The sequence below is a fragment of the Orycteropus afer genome, unplaced genomic scaffold (genome assembly GCF_000298275.1).
Source record: "Orycteropus afer afer isolate SDZICR_OR568_19922 unplaced genomic scaffold, OryAfe1.0 scaffold00028, whole genome shotgun sequence".
Taxonomy (NCBI): Eukaryota; Metazoa; Chordata; class Mammalia; order Tubulidentata; family Orycteropodidae; genus Orycteropus; species Orycteropus afer.
Genome location: NW_006921615.1, coordinates 12,859,075 through 12,880,015, shown reverse-complemented (window position 1 = coordinate 12,880,015; position 20,941 = coordinate 12,859,075).

Sequence of the window (20,941 nt, the reverse complement as noted above, 5' to 3'; positions counted from 1 at the left end):
AAACATCTTTCTGGTATTCTTTGCTCTGAGCCAAGCTCCATCTGACAACAGCTATGATATCCCTTATTCCCCATCCTCTTCTGAATCCAGCTTGCATTTCTGGAAGTTCTCTTGTCAATATATTGCTGCACCTGTTTTTGAATTATCTGCAGCAAGATTTTACTTGTATGTGATGTTAGTGATATTATTTGATAATTTCCACATTCTGTTGGATCATTTTTCTTTGGAATGAGTATGAATATGAATCTCTTCCAGTCAGTTGGCCAGGTAGCTGTCTTCTGAATTTTTTGACATAGACGAATAAGTGCCTCCAGTGTGGCATCCATTTGTTTACACATCTCAATGGCTATTTTGCCAATTCCTGCAGTCTTGTTTTTCACCAATTCCTTCAGTGCAGCTTTGACTTCTTCCTTCAGTACCATTGGTTCTTGATCCTATGCCACTTCTTCAAACAGATGAACATCAACCAATTCTTTTTTGTACAGTGAATATGTATATTCCTTCTATCTTCTTTGGATACTTCCTGCATCATTCAGTGTTTTGCCCACAGAATCTTTCAGTATTGCCACTCAAGACTTGAATTTTTTCTTTAATTCTTTCAGCTCGAGAAATGCCAAGTGTGTTCTTCCTTTTAGGTTTTCTGTCTCTAGCTCTTTGCACATTTCATTGTAATAATTGCCTTTGTCTTCTTGAGCTACTCTTTGAAATCTTCTGTTCAGCTCTTTCATCTTGTCATTTCTTCCATTTGTTTTAGCTACGCTCCATGCAGAATCAAGTTTCAGAGTCTGTTCTGACATCCATTTTGGTCTTTTCTTCCTTTCCTGTCTTTTTAATGACCTTTTGCTTTCTTCACGGATGACGTTCTTGATATCATCCCACAGTTCCTCTGGTTTTCAGTCATTGGTTTTCAGTGTGTCAAATCTACACTTTAGATGGTCTCTAAATTCAGGTTGGATATAATCAAGGTTATATTTTGGCTCTCATGGACTTGTTTTAAGCTTCAACTTGAATTTTACATATGAGCAGTTGATGATCTGTCCCACAGTCAGCTCGTGGCCTTGTTTTGGCTGAAGATATTAAGCTTCTCCCTCACCTCTTTCCACAGGTGTAGTTGATCTGATTCCTGTGTATTCCATGTAAAGAGGTCCACATGTATAGCCACCATTTATGTTGTGGAAAAAAGGTGTTTGCAATGAATAGTTTGTTGGTCTTGCAAAATTCTAACATGCCATCTCCAGCGTCATTTCTGTCACCAAGGTCATATATTCCAACCACTGGTGATTCTTCTTTGTTTCCAACTTTTGCATTCCAATCACCAGTAAAGTCTGGGTAAAGGGAAAGCAGGACTCAGGCATCAGGCGAAGACGATTTCACAAAATATTTTCTTTTGCTCAACTTGGCACCTGGAACTTTTGTACAAAATTCACATCTCATGTCTACTTTGTTCCTACATAGACCAGATTTCATATTTCCTTGCTATTCCAGTTAACAATTCAGAATTTTCTTTATTACAGCTTCTACTCAATGCAGACCTAATATGTGATAACTTTTATTGAAAAATCAAATTTCCCCAACATAGAGTATATAGAAAAATAGCACAAGAGAAAAATTGATGTTTCATTGCATTATACATTAATATTATAGATTAAAGTAAAATACTTACTATCGATAATAAAAAATCTCTCCATGTGTCACAGGTGTCTCAGGTGGTATGATATTTGAGCTTTTGGCTACTTACTGAATGGGGAGTGGTTCACATCCACCAGCAGCTTTGCAGTAGAAATGACCTGGCAATCTGCTCCTATAAAGATTACAGACTAGGAAACCCTATGAGGAAGTTCTACTCTGTCATACAAGGTTGCTGTAATCAGTACATAATAACAGAGCACATTTACTGCACAGGAAGTTGGATCTAGCAGAAGTCTAGTTACCCAGATAATGAAGGAGAGTGTTGGGGAAAAATTCGTTGAGAGAAGAAATTGAGTAGGAACTAATATTTCGAGGATCAGGCCAGTGTTCCAGAAGTAGAGGAAATGGGAAAAAAAAAACATATTACCTATCATTCAAATTATGTCTGTACCCAGCCAATATGTGCTCATGCTCAGGACAGATGCATGAATAAGTGAGTATAAGTCAGAACTGCTAAATTAACTCAGTAAAGGATGTTGTGGTTCTTAATGAAATATTTGGAAGAACAAAATAAAATCATTACCCTAGAATAGTTTTGATTTGTTTCATGTGCCAATCCCATCTGCTATTAAGAAGGTTCCTATTTGCAAACTTCTCCAAGAGAAGATTACTCTTAGATGTGAGAGTTAGCTCTATATTCAGAGGTGCTTATGGATTATACCCCAGTTCCTAATGACTAACTGTAGGGTTATAGAGAATGAGGGAATAATTACAAAAGCCCCTTCCATTATTTCATATTTACTTGATTTTTAAAATGAAATGTCTGCTATTAAGAATAAAAAAGTCTTTCCATGTATCACAGATGAATGGACTCCATAGTGCCATCTAAGTTCCAAAAGTCCACAGGGGATGAGACTGAAGCTAGACTTCACCTGAAAAGACAGCTTTACCTAACTTCTTCCGCTCCCCTTTGCTGCTTCCTTCACTCTCACCCACATTTCTCCTGAGAGCATTAACTCAATAAATCACTGTGGGAGAAAATAAATAAATAGCTGTCCTAGGTTCTACTTCTAGAGAATTCAGCTTCAGACATATGTCAAAATAATTTTCAGATATGTTTAAAAAAAATAGTAAAAGAAAGATAGATGACTATTTATATTATTTTAAGAAGAAAAAAAGCCAGAAATAAACAAAAAAAGATCTGACCATTTAAAATATTGAAAGTCATGATTTTAAAATCATGTGAACTGGAGGAAAATTGGAACATATTTCAGAGCCAAGGAGTTAATACCTTATAAATAAATTAGAATAATTTTGACAACCCAGAAAAAAAATATCAACAAATATAATTTGTTGTTCTGGCTACCTAGTACGGCTCTGAAAAAAATAAACCACTGATGTGGATGGCTTGAAGAAACAGGAGTTCATTCTCTTACAGTTTGGATGCTTTAAGTCTGAGTTCAAAGTGCAAGGCTCGAGGGGCTGAGTGAAAGCCCCTCAATCTAGGGCTTCAGCTCTGCCTCCTGCTCCCGGCCCACTGAAGCTGGAGGCTTTTCTTCACTCAGCTGCTGGCTACTGAGGTTGCCAAGCCCAAGGTTGACAAGTAAAAAGGCACAGTCCTGATATTACCAAACCACACTGCAGGCCATTAATTCAAGTTCATCGAAAGTCCCAAAGTTTGCAGAGTATGGCAGGCTGCTGAACAACGACACGGCTACATGAAGGGTTCAAGCATGTCATAAGCTAGAGACTATCCCCAAGGATTCTCCTTATATACAGGAAACAGACCACATTCCCTAAGGCAGCGGTTCAGCTGCTTATAGTAGATCCCACCATGGAGTTGATTAACAGTCTCATCATGGGGAATATTATATCCAGCTGCCCAGGCACTCAACCAGGCCCAGCCAAGTTGACACACAAACTTAACTATCACATTTGTAAAAGGAAAAAAAAAAAAAAGCAAATAGCCAACAAAATAATACAAAACTCAAATGAAAACATGAGTTACAGTGATTTTTTTTTTTTTTTTTTTAATGATAATAATCAATGTAGTTAAGCTTGTGGGATAAAAGGCATTTTTATACAATGATGCTGGGAATACAAACTCATTTTCTGGAAAGCATTTTTGCAGTGAGTTACTTAAAATTATATGTAATCTTTCATGCAGGAATTCTATTTTCATTTGATTATTTTCAGAAATCAGAGATATGGTTCAAAGATTTTTAAATAGCATTTTTGTTTTATTCCTATACAGTGTTTAAAAAGTTGGAAATATTCTAAATACTAAAGATAATGTAGTGAACAAAAATACAATGGTAAAAAAAAATTGTAGCTCTTATATTTTTGCGCATTACATTATTTCAGTTTTATAATCATTCTATTAGGTAGATGCTATTATTATTTTTCACATTTATAAATTGGGCAACTGGGTCTCAGACAGATGAAGTGACACCTAGGGTCACAAAGATGGTTCATCTCTGGAACCACATCAAGTTTCGACTGATATGAAATTTGCAACAATTAAAAATAATATTATACAAAAGAACTTGTTGACATTAAATATATTCAATATATTTTGCTAAATACAAAATGGAGAATAGTATCTATAATATGTATTTTTTATAAAGAAAAAATTAAATTAAAAATACATATACAGCCCTACCTGGAATTATTTAATGAAATAATAAGCATTTGTTACTGTACGAACATTTTGGATGGCCCTAATCATTGTGACCTAGTGTTCACGTCCTTTATATAATTCCTTTCTCTTGGTTATGGGAAAGACCTGTGATTTGCTTCTAATATGTAGAATATGGCAAAGGTAATGGGATTTCACTTTCATTGTTTTGTTATTTAAGAATATTTGGCCCTCAAGGGGCCTGAGGATGACCTCTAGAAGTTATAGGAACAGTCACACAACTGCAAGACAATGCTTCCAAACAAGTAAATTTGGAAGTGGTTCTTCCCCAGTCAAGCCTCTCAATAAGAACTCAGTTCAGTCAACACCCTTGACTGCAGCCTTGTGAGACCTGAAACAGAGAACCCTGCAAGGCTGTGCTTTGGCTTTTGATCCAGAAACTGCAAGATAACAAACATGTCATTTTAAGCTGATAAGTTTGTGGTTATTTCTCACATTACAGTAGATAACTAATGCACATAGGTTCTTTGGAGCAGGCTTCACAGAGTGGTCCATATGAGGAGAAATTCAACTCCAAATTGATATTGACAATTCTACCTATCTTATGCATCCTATCTGGAAATGCAGAAATTCTTCCAAGTACTTTAAATATATTACATGTATGTGTTAAATCCTCACAACAATCCTGTGTGTAGTTACTATTATTACCCCTTTTTACAATTGAAGAAACTGAAACACTGAGAGTTGAATGTGAGGATGATAAGGAAAACATATCTTCAATTTTTTTTTTTTTTTTATTACCAATACTGAGTGGATGTTTATCATTGTTTACAGTAGGGAGGAGACAAGACCCAAAAGCAGAACCCTAATTCTTTGGAAGAGTTTGGATTGAAGACACACTATATTGTTTTTCTTAAATATTTTATTTATTTTTGGTGCAACATACCTAATCCTCACTTATCGACTATCTTGTTATCTGGCATTTTGTATTTACTACCATAGTAAAAAACCTATTTTCTGACTAGTTTGCACATTAACAACATATGTCTGACAGTAATGCACGTTGAGTTATGAGGTAAGAATAATTCTATGATGGTTAAGGTTATGTGTCAACTTGGCTGGGCCATGATTCTCAGTTGTTTCAAGTTATGCAATGTAATGATGAAATTTGGCAGTTATGTAATGATGTGATTTGATATTTACATGGTGATGAAATTTGGCAATTATGTGATGATGTAGTAGTACTCCATTTTATGATCAGATGTGGTAATCCTCCATTTTCACACAACATTGATTTTCGTATAATGAACTGATCTTTGAAATCTATGTCAGTAAGCAAGAAGTAGGTATGTTCTAACCAGTTATGCACTCATCACAATTTCCACATGAACAGTTAAATAACATCAGTTACATCGTGACATTGTCTCTATCCATATTATTTCATGACTATTAATTTAGGCTCTCTGCCTCTTAAAGTTCTCATCTGTGCTTTAAGTGAACTGTTGTCCATTTCAACTAATATAGATAATATTTTATAAGAAAACTATGCTTGTCACAAGCATTCTTTATTATTTTTGGGCTAATCTGTTGCTTAACCGTGACTTCATGAGATTGTTTCTGTTCAGATTTGAAAGATAATTTCTGGGCATTACATTTGGTGTTCCCTTGAGTCTCAATGGATCCAGTAAATCTGGTTTACATAAGAGCTTGAAATTCTGTTTCACACTTTTCTTTCTTTTGATGAGGATCCATACAATGTGCTCTTGACCATGATGTTCAGTAATGGTAGCCATGCACCTTTCATGTCTTCTGGTTTCACAATAATTAAACCTGCGGTCCATTTCCTTCCCTAATTCCTGGGTCTCCTTCTTATGCTGCTATTCCAGGTGAATACAGACCCATTGGTGTATCTCAGGTAGCCATTTATAAGCCTTTAAGACTCCAATCCCTACTCACTAAACAAGGTTGTAGAACTGAAACTTTAAAAACAATGTTAGGCCAGTTTCATAAATAAATGCATGAAGCCATGACCCTAAACCTTCAAACCAAGAGAACTAATCCCATGAAGTGTTTAGTTCTACTTAAGCAGTATCAACACTCAGAAACTAACTTTTTTGTTGTTGCTCTTATAGTTATAAAATTATATAAAATATTTTATTTGTAGCTCATCTTCCCATCACCATACATAAAAATGCACTACTTCCTAGTGAATTTTCCTCGTAACACCTGTTCCTAGTAACCACTGGTAACCATTAATCTCTATAAATGGCTAGGCCATTTCATATGAGAAGACCATACAGTGTTTGTCCTTTGTGATTGAAGTATTTTGCAAGGTATAATGTCTTCAAGTTTCATCCATGTTGTAACATGTATCAGGTCTTTAAGGTCTTTTCTTTAAGGCTGAGCAGAATCTCACTGTATGTATGTACCACATTTGTTTATTCATTCATCTATGATGGGTACTTGGATTACTTCCATTTTTTTTTTTTTTTGCTATGTGAATAATGCTGCAGTGAATATGCGTGTACACACAAGTGTTCAGAGACACAGTAGTTTCTGAGTGAAAAGATTCAATAGTATAATGACGAAAGTTCTTCAGAAATTCATCCATGTTTCAATCTAACCACAATCAAAAGCCTTATACAACATTTTAAACAAAATTTTGCAAGTTAATTCTGTAGTTCAGTATGCAAAAATCAATCCCAGAAGAATTTTAAAATCTAAGGTTATAAAATCAAACTACAAAAGTATCAGAATAAATACAAAATAATATTGTTGCCTTATTGCATTGGGGAAATCTTCCTTATTGCCATGGTACGTTAGGAAAAATTTTCCTAAATAAGACACAAAACCCAGAGCTCACAAAGTAATTACCTACAGATATGACTACATAAAAATAAGAAAATTCTGTGAGGGCTCTAAGAGTAGGAATTACCTGGACAGTAATAAGGTTTTTTTATTTTATTTTATTTTATTTTATTTAGTATGAGATCAAGGGCATGTGAGGAGTATTTGCTACAGAATATGTAACGAGCTGGCCTCCTGTTGTCAATCAATCACTTCACTAGTACAGATAGTGAAGATGAGTAGTGGCAAGCGGTGTCCCATGATTTCATTCTTACTGGTAGCATAGTGGCTAAAGCACTTGACTGCTAACCAGAAGGCTGGCGGTTCAAACCCACCAGCCACTCCTCGGAAGGAAGGTTGGGCAATCCTACTTCCGTAGTGATACTGCCTCGGAAACCCAAGGAGGGGTCACTATGAGTCAGGGCTGACTCGATGGCACATAACAACAACAACAACAATTTCCTAAATGGCAGCTCTGGCTTCAATTGCCTTTCCTGTCAGGACTTCTAATGTCTTTTATCTTTCTAATTGTCTTCATCAAACTCTTCTCTACTTGAAACACTAAGGATGGTTTCCACTTTCCTGACTGATTTTGACTGATACAAACAGGCTCTTTCTGAAGAAAGCTGGGGCAAACATTTATCCTAGTCCCTTTCATAGTAACTTTACAGGCACATGTGAGTATCTTGTCAGTAAAGACAGTTGGGAACTTTCACCCTCCCTCCTGCTTTCTCTCTTTTACTGCTAAACAGGATGACTAATCCCACCTACACTTACATTTACATCTTTGTATCCAGCCCCTTATTATTTGCAGGGCATTACCTTCTCCTACTCAGAAAAACATTTACAGGCCTTTCTCTTTACAGGCCTTTTACTTGCATGGGATTAATTGCTTATCACCTCTCAAAATATAAATCATAAAACATTATTTGGCAGAATTTTTATAGTGTATCATCTGTGCCATGTATCCTTCACTTTTATAAGTGTTAAAAAGCAAGCATATGATTTAAAATTACAGCTTTGTCCAGCGTTTCTTCACTTTTCTTACTCTAGGTTCACACTTGTCCTTTTAGTTTTCTCCAGTATTGAGAACCGGAAGAAAGGTGAGAGAAAGAGAGAAGAAAGAATCATTTCTTTGAATTCTTAATGCATATTTTTTATTATATATCATCACTTTTGTAAAAACAGTTTTTCCCTAGTCAATATTCACTAAATTTTTTTGTCTTGATCTGGTTTTCTTTGATTTCTCTCTTCTAATTTCACTTTACCAAGAAGTCCTAGTAACTAGTTTTTAAGCTCCCATTCTTTGTCTTTTTTCTCTCTTCCTTCAGTTAAGAATGTCTTCTAAGTCATTTGAGGATAGAAATAAAGAAATACCTAGTTTTTGAATGAAGAACTTGGAAACAGAATATTAAGTTCATGAAGACTACTGATAACTCATGAATAAGTAAATTTACTTACTTGCAAATATGAGAAGAACGAAAGACAATCTCCTACAAATTATGAAGAGGGAACATATTATCCTTATACCTTCTAAAATATAATAATGAAAAAAAGTACTTCTCAAGTTACCATCTTTGGCAAATCAGAAAACAAAAAAAATAATTGATAGTTAGCATTTTAAAACAGTTCAGTCTCGAAGTTAATGTATTATTGATAGCTTTCCATTGGCTACAACACATATATGAAAAGTAACATAGAATACAAACCTTTCTCTCAACAATGCCTTTATTTTTCCCCCCATAGCTAAGTCTAGAGCATTCACAGATACCCCATAGCAGCCAGTAGAGGGAAGTAGAGAACTTCTCCAAGATCAACTGTCTTCATGTTTGCTGTTTTAACTTTGTGTACAGAGCAATCATTGAGCTGTCAAGCTAAATTAGCACAGAAATGGATGGAATCTGTTCATTCTAAGCCACCTCCTTTTCCCCAAAATTGTTCTGCCATTTACTGTAGCACATTGAGTTACAAAGGGGATATTTGCATGTTTTAAATTAATTTGGTATAAAATATGAAAAGGCAAAGAAAAGCATGTGGCCATTGAAACTTCTTGCATTATTTATAAAGGAAATTCTTCACCGTAGGAAGTTTCTAAGATATATAATCAAATGGGACCAGCCCCAAGTTTCTTCCTTAGTGACTGACTTAACATCATAACATTAAGTCTATATTTAGGACAAAGCCTCTTCTAACAAAATGAAGTAGAGAAGGAAAATCATTATAGTTCACCTGCCTTTACTATCATTATGAATTGACTGCATTCTAGATTTCAGAAAGGCATTCCTGATAAGGAGAAAAAAACACTAAAAAGTCAGCCTTAAAAACCCTCAAGCAATTCAAAGAGCATTCTGCCTTCATGAATGTCTAAGTTATTTACATTGAATCTCCCACGAAAGTCCTAGAATAAATCACTAAAGAAATTTTTCATACAATTCTATACATTAAATGTAAATAAAAACAAGACATTATTTCCTATATCTATTTTTAATTTTCATGAAACATATAAAATTAAATTTCTTATGCTTCTGTTCAGGTTAGGTCACAAAGTTTTTTGGTGATTATAGGATTATTATGTATAGTATTGAGGAGATAGAGAGAATGTTGACAAAAACATTTGAAAATATATCTAAGCATCTGAATTGGAAGTTTTACATGGTGTGCTATCAAAAAAATCTCAGTTTTCTAATATATTTGAATGTTAGCAACAGAAAACAACGTTAGTTCATTTAGGTAGTAAAGTATTTCATTAAAAGGATATTTTATAGTTCATAAAATCTCTGATAGGCCTGGAGACAAAGGCTTGGAGTACAAGGAGACAGAAAGAATACCCATAAGGACATTGTTAAACTAGAGTCATGAATACATAACTGCTACCATCCTTGGGACTGACAACAAAGACAGAGCAAAGCTGGAGAGCAAACGCTGCCATTGAGAGCTGTTGTCACTGCTCCCTCTAGGAGCTGGAAGTGGCTGCCTTTCTTACCACCATCCCAGCAAAAAATGGATCCTCTGCATTTCTACTTCACTGTATCAGTAGTTTCCACTTTAAAGGCTAGGGTTCACTTAGGGAGCTCAGGTAGTATAATGGTTCTACTAGGCATTTGGCTGCTAGCCAACAGACCAGTGGTTTGAACCCACCAGATGCTCCATGGGGGAGAGATGAGGCAGCGTGCTTACATAAAAATTTATAGCCTTGGAAAATCAGTGGTGCTTGCTGAGTCAAAATCCAATCAGTGGCAGTGAGTTTTTGAGTTTGAGGGTTGACATGGATTACTCCAGCCTGGGATATATGCCCATATCTTAATTGCAGAGAAAGTACGAATAGTAAACATTTTGATAATATTGCTGTGGTGATAAATAGGCTTTGCTTATCTCAGTGGGGATTCCTCCAGATGAGAAGTGTATTTACACTAGGTGACAAACACAATAGCATTTATCCACTACATGGAGCCCTCAGCTGACAATATCTATTTAACACATATTTATAAATTGCCTACTGAGTGCCAGTCACTGATCCAAGCACTAAGGATACAGTTTTGAACACCACTGTGAAGATTCATTCCACTGATGAGTTTCCATTAAGGCAGGGAGAAATACTAGGGCAATGTCGTTGTTTGGTGCCATCGAGTTGCCTGTGACTCATAGCAACTTTATGCACAGCAGAACAAAACACTACCTGGTCCTGTGCCAGCTTCAAGATCCTTTCTATACTTGAGCCCATAGCTCCAACCACTGTGTCAATCCATCTCATTGAGGGCCTTCCCCTCTTTCTCGCCCCTCCACCTCACCAAACATGACATCCTTTTCCAGGGAATAGTCCCCTATGACAACATGACCAAAGTAAGTGAGATGAAGTCTGGCCATTCTTGCTTCCAAGGAGCCTTCTGGCTATACTTCATCCAGGACAGATTTGTTAGATCTTTTAGCAGTCCATGGTACTTTCAGCATTCTTTGCCAGCACCACAACTCAAAACCATCAACTCTTCTTCAATCTTCCTTATTCATTGTCCAGCTCTCACGTGAATATGAGGCGATTAAAAATACCATGGCTTGTGTCAGGTGCACCTTAGTCCTCAAGGAAACATCTTTGCTCTTCAGCACTTGAAAGAGGTCCTTTGCAGCCAATTTGCCCAGTGCTGTGTATCATCTGATGTCCTGACTGCTGCTTCCATTGGTGTCGATTGTAGAACCAAGCAATGTAGTCTTTGACAACTTCAATCTTTTCTCCATTTATTGTGATGCTGCTTATAGGTCCAGTTGTGAGGATTTTTGTTTGCTTTATATTGAGACATAATTCATACTGCAGACTGTATTCTTCAATTTTCATCAGTAAGTGCTTCAAGTCATCCTCATTTTCAGCAAGCAAAGTTGTGTTATCAGCATATCACAGGTTGTTTATGATTCTTTCTCCAATCCTGATGCCACATTATTTTTCATATAATCCACCTTCTTGGATTGCTTGCTCAGCATACAGATTGAATAAGTATGGTGAAAGGATACAACCCTGATGCACTCCCTTCTTGATTTTAAAACATGCAGTGTCCCCTTGTCCTGTTTGAATGACAGCCTCCTGATCTATGTACAGGTTTCTCATGAGAACAGTTAAGTGTTCTGGAATTTCCATTCTTCTCAATCTTATCCACAATTTGTTATGATCCACAGAATCAAATGCCTTTACATAGTCAATAAAACACAAGTAAACATCTTCTGGTATTTTTTGCTTTGAGACAAGATCCATCTGACATCAGCAATGACATCCCTCATTCCATGTTCTCTTCTGAATCCAACTTGCATTTCTGGAAATTCTCTGTCAATATACTGCTGCAACCATTTTTGAATTGTCTTCAGTAATTTTACCTGCAAGTGATATTAATGATATTGTTAGAAAATTTCCACATTCTGTGAGATCACCTTTCTTTGGAATTGGTACAAATATGGATCTCTTCCAGTCAGTTGGCCAGGTAGCTGTCTTCCAGATCTCTTGGTATAGCCTAGTGAGTGCCTCCAGCTTGGGATCCGTTTGTTGAAACATGTCAATTGTTATTCTGTCAATTCTTGGAGCCTTGCTCTTCACCAATTCCTTCAGTGCAGCTTTGACATCTTCCTTCAGTACCATTGGTCATATTTAACCTCTTGAAATGGATGAACATCAACCAGTTCTTTTTGGTACAGTGACTCATTGTAATCCTTTCATCTTCTTTTCATGCTTCCTGCATCATTCAATATTTTTCCCATAGAATCTTTCAATATTGCAACTCGAGGCTTAAATTTTTTTCCTCATTTTTTTCAGCTTGAGAAATGCAGAGCCTGTTCTTTCCTTTTGGTTTTCTAACTCTAGGTCTTTGCACATTTTGTTATAGTAATTGGCTTTGTCCAGTCAAGCTGCTCCTCTAAATCTTCTGTTCAGGTCTTTTATCTTGTCATTTCTTCCATTTGCTTTAGCTACTCTCCACTCAATGGCAAGTTTTAGAGTTTCATCTGACATCATTTTGCTCTTTTTCTCCTTTCTCATCTATTTAATGACTTCTTGCTTTCTTCATGGATGATGTTCTTGATGTCGTCTCACAGTTCTTCTGGTTTTCTGTCATTGATGTTCAATGCATCAAATCTACTCTTTAGATGGTCTCTAAATTCAGGAGGGATATATTCAAGATCATATTTTGGCTCTCATGGACTTCTTTGAATTTTCTTCAACTTCAGGTTGAACATCTTGATTGCATGTTTGGTCAATTTCAGACTGCAGAAGTTGATAAATATCTTCAATTTCATTGTCTTTGGCTATGGTGGTTGGTGTGTAAATTTGAATTATAATAGTATTAACTGGTCTGTCTTGTAGGTGTATGGATATTATTCTGTCACTGACAGCATTATACTTCAGGACAGATTTTGAAACATCTTTTGTGGTAATGAATGCCCTGCCATTCCTCTTTTAATCGTCATTCCCAGCATAGTAGACCATATGGTTGTCTGATTCAAAATGGCCCAAACCCTTCCATTTCAGCTCACTAATGCCTAGGATATCAGTGTTTAGGCATTCCATTTCATTATTGACAACTTCTAATTTGCCTAGACTCATAATTCTTACGTTCCATGTTCTGATTATTAATGGATTTTTGCAGCTGTTTCTCCTCAATTTGAGTCATGCCACATCAGCAAATGGAGGTCTCGAAAGCTTTTACTTTATCTGTATCATTGAGGTTGGTTTTACTCTGATGAGGCAGCTCTTGCCCAGTTATATTTTGAGTGTCTTCCAAACGAAGGGGCTCATCTTCCTGCACTGTATCGGACAATGTTTCTGGGCTATTCATAAAGTTGTCCAGTAATTTATCAGAGAGAGTTTCTCTGCTATTCATAAGGTTTTCCCTGTCTAATTTGTTGAGTTGTGCATGGCCTCTTCCTTCTTCCTAGTCTGTCTCAGTCCATAAGCTGTATTGAAACCTGTACACCAAGTACAACCCTGCTGGCATTTGAAACACCAGCGACACAGCCTCAAGCCTCACAGCAACATGCAAACCACCCCAGTATGACAATCTGACAGATAAGTTTGTTCCCTTAGCTGTTCGAAACCTCTCCACCCTCCCCTTACCTGGATCCTGCTGCTTTGTTTTTCCTGATGTTCTCCCCTTCCTGTCTCTTGGGTGGTGCCTATCTCCCTCCCCTAACCTGCATCTGTCTGCTGCTTTGTCATCCCCAGAATTTCTAAGACAAATTACCAAGTAAATGAGTAAAATATAAAGTTTTACTATGCAATGAAAATAAATGAATAAATGAATGAATGAATGATAGGGAGAAGGGCTGGGGAATGGAAAGAAGTTCCCACCTAACATAATAAAATGAGTATCCCTCATCAACAGATTCATTTACTGGGTCCCAAACCAGGGTCAACTAAAAATCTCATTGGACAGCATATCATGCTCCAAGTCAAGGATCTCTAGATTGTGCCCTTTGCTCCTTTAATCCAGTTATTATTCTGATTCTCTATTCTGTAAAATCAGACATTAATAATAAAGTTAACAATTATTGGTAGAAAATTGGTAGAAAAATTGGTAGAAAATCCATGGGTCTTTTACATATCTGCATGTCTTCAGAGCAGAGGATAGAAAGCTTTTGTTCCAGATTATATTTTCAAGAATCTTTGTATAGAGGACAGCCTTAGAACTTAGATGATGCATCCGTCTGGAGCACAGGGCAGTTTGTTGTTGTTGTCGTCATCCAAGACAACAAAGATAATATCTCCCTCTGGGGCAAATGTTGGGCAACTGTTTAAATAATACTGGGGTTTCAGAAACTGTCCTTCAGCTGTGACTCAAGCGCATTGCACGTGTAGCATTTACTGGGCTGCTCTGCATCACCCTCATGGTATTTTATGGGGCAAGAGAAAGAGATGGAGATATGAAGCTCATGCTGCCTGCTGTGCTGTGAATCGTTAAGTTAATTGTCTCTGACCTATGAGTCTAGAATCTTCTGCTAGCATTGAAAAAATTGAGACATTTTAACTTGCTAATTTGCAAGTAGGGCAAATCCAGATTCTTTACAGTTCATGACAAATATAATAAATACACTTTTTATAACAGAATGATTTAAACATAGAAAAGTGAGAAAATTTAACTATGTAACTATATACATGACACATGGTCAAATGATGTAAGGCTTTCTTCTGTAACTGCTCCTGAAGCCTTTGTTGTCTCATATGAATTACCTCCTCTTGTTCCCTTGTCTTCAATTAGATCCCTAGGAGGCTGTAGTTATTTGCCCAATGAAGTGAGCCAAACCTTTCTTTCCTTGAAAGTTTGAAAGTTTGGCTCTTATCCTCCTTCTCCTTCTTCTCTACCTTTTCCTCTTCTTCCTCCTCCTTTTTCTTCTAAATTAGGTTTATTCAGGCATAAGTTACTGCAAGTTAAATTAACTCCTTTTAAATGTATGGTTCAAAAAGGTTTGACAAATTCACTACTGCCACAATCAAGAGATATAACATTTCTATCATCATAAAGTGATGGTGACTGGAATGCAAAAGATAATACTTTCCCCTTTCCTGCAAGCCCCTGTAATCTACTGATTTTTTTTTTAAACTTATTTTAGAGTTTTGCCTTAAGCAGCATATCTTATCATTTGAATCACATAAAATGTATTGTTTTTAGGCTTCCTTATTTTACTTACTAATATGCGTTTAAGATTAATCTATATCATTTTATGGTTTGATAGTTCCTCCTTTTCATTACTAAATAATATCTCATTGTGTGATGTATACCTCCTCAAGTACATCTTGATTGCTTCCATAATTGATTTTTCAATTATGAATAAAGCTGCTATAAATAAATTCATCCAATTTTTCTGTGTACATATTTTTCAAATTAGTTGAGAAAATACCTAGGATGTATGATAGTTGGAAGTATTGAAGGAAGCCTTGTTAACGACCTGTACTGCAGATGACAAAATTTTGCTTCCTGAAAGTGAAGAAGGCTTGAAGCATTTACTGATGAGGATCCAAGACTATGTCTTTCAGTATGGATTACACCTTACTATAAAGAAGAAAAATCCTCACAGCTGTACTAATAAGAAACATCATGATAAACAGAAAATATTGAAGTTGCCATGAATTTAATTTTACTTGGATTCACAATCAATGCCCATGGAAGCCACATTCAAGAAATCAAAAGATGTATTACATAGGGCAAATCTGCTGCCAACCACCTCCTTAAAATATTAAAAAGCAGAGACATAGTTTTGAAGGTTAAAGTGCACCTGACCCAAGCAATGGTATTTTCAGTCACCTCATATGCATGTAAAAGCTGGACAGTAAATAAGGAAGACCAAAGAAGAATTGATTCCTTTGAATTATGGTGGTGATGAAGAATATTAAGTATACCGTGGACTTCCAGAAGAACAAATATATTTGTCCTGAAGGAAGTATAGCTAGAATGCTCCTTAGAAGTGAGAATTGCATGAGCTTTTCTTATGTACTTGGGACATATCATTACAAGTGAGCAATCAGTGTAGAAGGATATCTTGCTTGGTAAAGTAGAGAGTCAGTGAAAAAGAGAAAGACTCTCAGTTAAATGGATTAAAACAGTGGTTGCAACAATTGTCTGAAACATAGCAACAATTGTGAGGATGGAGCTTGGCCAGGCAATGTTTTCTTCTGTTGTACATAGAGTCACTAAGGGTTAGAATCAATTTGTTTCACCTAAGAACAGCACTTCAATTACTGGATCATATGGAAAGACTCTGTTTAGCTTTGTAAAATAGAATACTGGCCTTTCTTCCAAAGTGGCTATACCAGTTTTTCCTTCCACCAGTCATGCATCGTCACCTTCATTTGGTATTGTTGTCGAGTCAGATCTACTTCATAGCGACCCCTCCTTGGGTTTCCAAAGAGGTATCACTATGAAAGTAGATTGCCCAACCTTCCTTCCGAGGAGTGGCTGATGGGTTTGAACTGCCAGCCTTCTAGTTAGAAGTCAAATGCCTTAGGCACTAGACCACCAGAGTTGATCGTTCTAATAATCATTCTTATAATTGATTTAATTAGCAATTCCCAAAGATATAAGATGTTAAGCATTTTAGCATATGCAGTTTTCTACTTTTATGTCTTCTTTGTGACATATTGGTTGAGATCTTTTATCTATTTTAAATTTGAGTCTTTTTACCTTATTGCTGAGTTTTAACAGTTCTTTTCATAACTAGGAAACAAGTTCTTTATAATTTTTTTTGGATTTGTGTTTTTGAAACTGTTTCTCCAAATCTTTGGCTTATGCCTTTAGGAAATTAGATGTTTCTAATTTTAATAAAGTCCAATTTCTTTTTCTTTCATTGATCATGCCTATGGAATTGCATATCAAAACTCATCACCAATACCAAAGTCTCTTAGATTTTCTTCTCCATAACCTTCTAGGGATCAAAAGAAGATGGAAGGGATACACAGAGTTACTGTACCAAAAAGAATTAGATGATGTTCAACCATTTCAGGAGGTAGCATATGATCAAGAACCAATGGTATTGAAGGAAGAAGTCCAAACTGCACTGAAGGAAATGGAGGAAAACAAACACACACAAACAAAAAACCCCCACAATATTCCAGGAATTGACAGTCAGAGCTGACTGGATGGCACCTAACAACAACAGAAGTTGGAACTAACTCAACTGAACCTAAAAAAGACAACCAATCCTCTACAGTTTTTTCATTTTACATTTAGGTCTAAAATTAATTTTTAATTGTTTCTTGTAAAAGATACCAGGACTGTGTTTACATCCAGATATTTTTTTCCAGTGCTATTTGTTGAAAATTCTATCTTTTCCCTGTTGAACTGCCTTTGTTCTTCTGTCAAAGATTAATTGATTATAGGTTTTAGGTCCATTACTGAACTCTCTATTATGTTCCATTCATCTATTTGCCTATTGTTTTCCCAATATGGTGATGTCTTATTTAATTTTGCTTTATATTAAGTCTTGAAGATGGGCAGTTTTAGTCTTATAACTTTGTTCTTTTTCATCAATATTGTATTGGCTATTCTTTTGCCTTTCTGCAAAAATGGCAAGGAGACCACATGTTATGACCTCTTCTAATCCCACAAGAGGAAGACATAATCACCATCAATAGCCCAAGGCCTATTCCTGCCAGGCCAGACATGCTGCCTCCCTCCAGCCCTTTCTCCAACCGTTCCTCCCAAAGCACCCACCACCTCTCTCCTGGGTTCGATAATTTGCTTCAGTGGCCACACAGAGCTCACAGATTATGGGGTTTATTAGGGAAGCACCACAGGCTACAATTCAAGTTCAGGAAAAATGTTCGGTCTCTCTCCCAGCCCACCATCCTTCAGCCAACAGTCTCTCACAGTCTCTTTCCCAGCAGTGCTGGTCCCTCGGTGTCTTACTCAGCAATGCATGTCTCTTGCATCTCTTTCCCAGCAACACATGTCTCAGGAGCGCATGTCTCTTTCAGCAGCATGTCTTTCTCAACCAGCAGTCAGAGAGAGTTCTGCCTCTAGGAGGCCTCCTTTTGAGCTTGGCATAGTGGTCAAACCAACCAATCATAACAACAAAATTCTAAGCACCTGAGAGTGAGCCTCCCATAACATTGCTTTGTGCCATGTCCAACTAACCCAGGTGGATAACATTTACAATCAGGAGCTCCTCAGTTGCTCATTCCACCACTGAGTTTATAATGACTTATGGGTAGAAAAGCCATACTAAGTAATTTACTACACTGCACTTTCCAAATAAATTTTAGATTCAATTATCATTATCTACTAAATAACTTGCTGAGATTTTACTTAGGATTTTTTTTTTTTTTTTAATCTATAGATCAAGTAGGGCAAACTGATACTTTAACTGTATTGAGTCTTCCAATACAGGTACACACACACTATTCTACTATTTTTTTTTTTTTTATCTTCTTCAGTTTCTTTTATTACAGTTTTGTAGTTGTCCACACATAGATACTATACATACTTTGTGAGATTTAAACCTGAATATCTCATTTTGTTCAGTGTTACTATTATTGTGTGAAGTTACTGTGTTTTCAATTTCAAATCCCAATTTTTCATTCCTGGTACATAGAAAATGGAGCTCTGTGGTAAAGTAGGTAAGACATTTGGCTATTAACAAGAAGGTTGGGAGTTCAAATACCAGGTGATCTGTGGGAGGAAGATAAGGCAATTCACTACTGTAAAGATTTGCAGCCTTAGAAACCCAATGAGCATTCTTATGTGTTGGAATCATGGCAGTGGGTTTAATTTAGTATATAGAAAAGCAATTTATTTTTGCATATTAATTATTTATCTGAACTATTGATACCTATCAGCATAGTGCCTAAGGCACTTGACTGCTAACCAGAAGGCTGGTGGTTCAAACGCACCAGCCACTCCTCGGAAGGAATACTGCCTCAGAAACCCAAGGAGGGGTTGCTGTGAGTTGGGGCCGACTCGATGGCAAATAACAACAACAACACTGATACCTATAATTATTAGTTCCAGGAATGAATTAATATAATTTTTGGGGAACTATTTATACATAGATAATTATGTAATCTACAAACAAAAAAATCTCACTTCTTCATTCTCTATCAGTATACTTTTTTTTTTTTCCTCTCCTCTTTTCTTCTGTTATGGTATCAGCTTCCAGTATGATTTTGAATGAGGGTGGAGATGGGTGAATCCTGTGTCATTAGGGGGAAAACACCTAGTCTCTCACCATTAAAAATGACATTAGCTATAGGTTTTTGTATATGCACTTTATCAAGTTAAAGAACTTATTCTCTCTTGCTCATTTGCTAAGAGTTTCTATCATGAATGAGTTTTGCAAAATAACTTTTTACATCTGTTGATATTGTAATATGATTTTATTCTTTAGCCTGATTTCCAAACGTTGAACCAGTCTTGCATACTTGGATTATCTCACATGGTTATGGAGTATCATTATTTTCATTTGTGCTTGGATTCAATTTGTTAATATTTTTGTTAAGCATTTTTGTAATTATGTTTATTATGCCCATAAGAAATATTACTTTGTTGTTTTGCATTCTTGAAATGTCTTTACTTGTTCTCAGAGTAATGCTGGCCTCATGAGTTAAGAAGTATTTTCTCTATTTCTTTTTCTGTAAAAAATTGTAGAAAATTGCTGTAATTTATCCCTTAAATGTTTGGTAAGATTTTCCAATGAACTGTCTATACTCTGTGCTTTCTTTCTTGGATGGCTATGAATAATTGATTCAATTTATTTAATAGTTAAAGGCTTACTATTATTATCTGTTTCTCTGTGAGTTTTGCTAGTTTGTGTCTTTAAAGGAATTGGTCCAATTCATCAAAGTTATCCAATTTTTAGGCATAGAGTTGTTCATGGTGTTACTTTGTAATCCTTTTACTGTACATTAGAACAAAAGATCTGATTCCTTTTTCATTTCTGATACCAATAATTTGCATCTTCTCTATTTTTTCTTCATAAGCCAAGCTAGAAGTTCATCATTTTTTATTAATCTGTTCAAAGAACTAGCTTTTAGTTTCATTGGGTTACTTCATTGTTTTCCTGTTTTTAATTTAATTGATTTCTACTCTTATATTTTTCTTCCTCATTTAAAGTCTTAAATTGATTGTTATTTTTTCTTGTTTCCTAAGGTGGAAGCTTAGATTATTTATTTTAGATCATTATTATTTTTTAACATGTGCACTTAATGTTATAAATTTTCCCCTAAAGACTGGTTTGGCAACAACCAATAAACTTTAAGTAGATTTTCTTTTTTTTTAAATTAAGTTAAAAATAGTTTTATTTTGTCTTACAACTTCTTTTTTTGACCAGTGTATTATTTACAAGTGTATTGTTTAATATATAAATACTTGGAAAATTTACGTTTATCTTTTCATTATTGATTTTTAGTTTAATTCCATTGTGGTCTAAGAACATACTTTTTATTATTATATTCTTTTAAATTTGTTAAGGTGTGCTTTTGAATGCTTTTTATCTTGGTTATTGTTATACCTGAGAGTGAGAGGAATGTTGGCTACAGACTGTATGAAGTACTATATCAATTAGGTCCATTTGAATTACACTATATATAAGGTGATCTGTGGGAGGAAGATAAGGCAACCAGCCACTCCTCGGAAGGAAGGTTGGGCAATCCTACTTCTGTAGTGATACTGCCTCAGAAACCCAAGGAGGCGTCGCTATGAGTCGGGTTTGACTCGATGGCACATAACAACAACAACAATATGTAAGCAACAATTTTGGTATACTATTGAAATAAGTTTGGTAATAATATAAAGTAGTTAGTTATAGGTTAATATATTGTAAAGTAGTTAGTTATAGGTTAATATATTGGTTGTAATTCCTGATACA